The sequence below is a fragment of the Medicago sativa genome, chromosome 3 (assembly GCF_051527215.1).
Source record: "Medicago sativa cultivar Bolivia chromosome 3, Bolivia_mono, whole genome shotgun sequence".
Taxonomy (NCBI): domain Eukaryota; kingdom Viridiplantae; phylum Streptophyta; class Magnoliopsida; order Fabales; family Fabaceae; genus Medicago; species Medicago sativa.
The window spans coordinates 6,106,518-6,107,666 of record NC_140751.1 but is presented as its reverse complement, the minus strand read 5'-3'; the positions used below and the strand labels follow the sequence as shown (position 1 = coordinate 6,107,666).

The 1,149-nt window shown below is 31.9% G+C and overlaps 1 pseudogene; it reads left to right on the top strand.

Moving 5' to 3' along the window:
* Positions 1–353: 353 nt before the first annotated feature.
* Positions 354–1,122, top strand: LOC146935225 (21 kDa protein pseudogene; annotated as a pseudogene).
* The last annotated feature ends 27 nt before the right edge of the window (positions 1,123–1,149 follow it).

The following is a 1,149-nucleotide window of genomic DNA, read 5'->3' as shown; positions in this document are numbered from 1 at the left end:
CATTAATCGTAATGCCATATCTCCAAAGAAAAGCATCAATATGGAGAGGAAATTTCTGGAAGTTGTGAAACAATGGATAAAAAATCCAATTTTATAAATGGTACAACTTAAATATTAATTTATGAAAAATAAAGGTATCAAAATGCATCTAAGCCTTTAATTTTTTTTTTTAAGAAACTAAATTGATATTTTTGGTTATTCAAAATCAAATGATAAAGACCCCACCACATAGAGTTAGGCATATGTTATGGTAAGTTAGCCATATGACATGATGACATGGTTTGTGAACTATATTATTGACTCACATTCCCATCCCTCGTCTATCTATATCTATATAATGTCTCGATCCATATTCCAATTCTCACAAGTCAGAACTAACCACAACAAAATCTAAATCTCAACTACCATGGCAACAAATGTCCTTCTTTTCCTTCTCTTAACCCTCCTATCTATTGCAACTTCAACTCCAACAAATTTCATCAAATCCTCATGTAGCACAACATCATACCCAACACTTTGTGTTGAATCTCTCTCTGTCTATGCAACAACAATCCAACAAGACCCTCATAAATTGGTCCAAACAGCTTTATCAATTAGCCTAAACAAAACTCAATCCACAAAAGGCTATGTTACAATGTGCAAAAATTATAAAGGTCTTAAACCAAGAGAATATGCTGCTATTCATGATTGTGTTGAAGAAATTACTGATAGTGTTGATAGGCTTAGCCGTTCACTTAAGGAGCTTAAACTTTGCAAGATCAATGGTCAAGATTTCAATTGGCATATAAGTAATGTTCAAACATGGGTTAGCTCAGCTATGACTGATGCAAGTACTTGTAGTGATGGATTTGGTGGAAAAGCACTTGATGGAGGAATGAAAACTTCTATTAGATCAAGAATGGTTAATCTTGCTCAAATTACTAGTAATGCTCTTTCACTCATTAATCAATATGGTACTAATCACTAGAGAGAAATTAAACACTAGGAATCCAAGTTTTTGCTTTTAAGGTTGTTGAGAAACACTTAAATGTGGTTCTTTTTTGTTTTGTTTTGTTTAATGTAATGTGTGTAATGTGTAATTACATCTATATATAGGATATGAATCTTTGTGATGCTTTTAAATGTGTAATAGAGTTACTATTTTTTAAT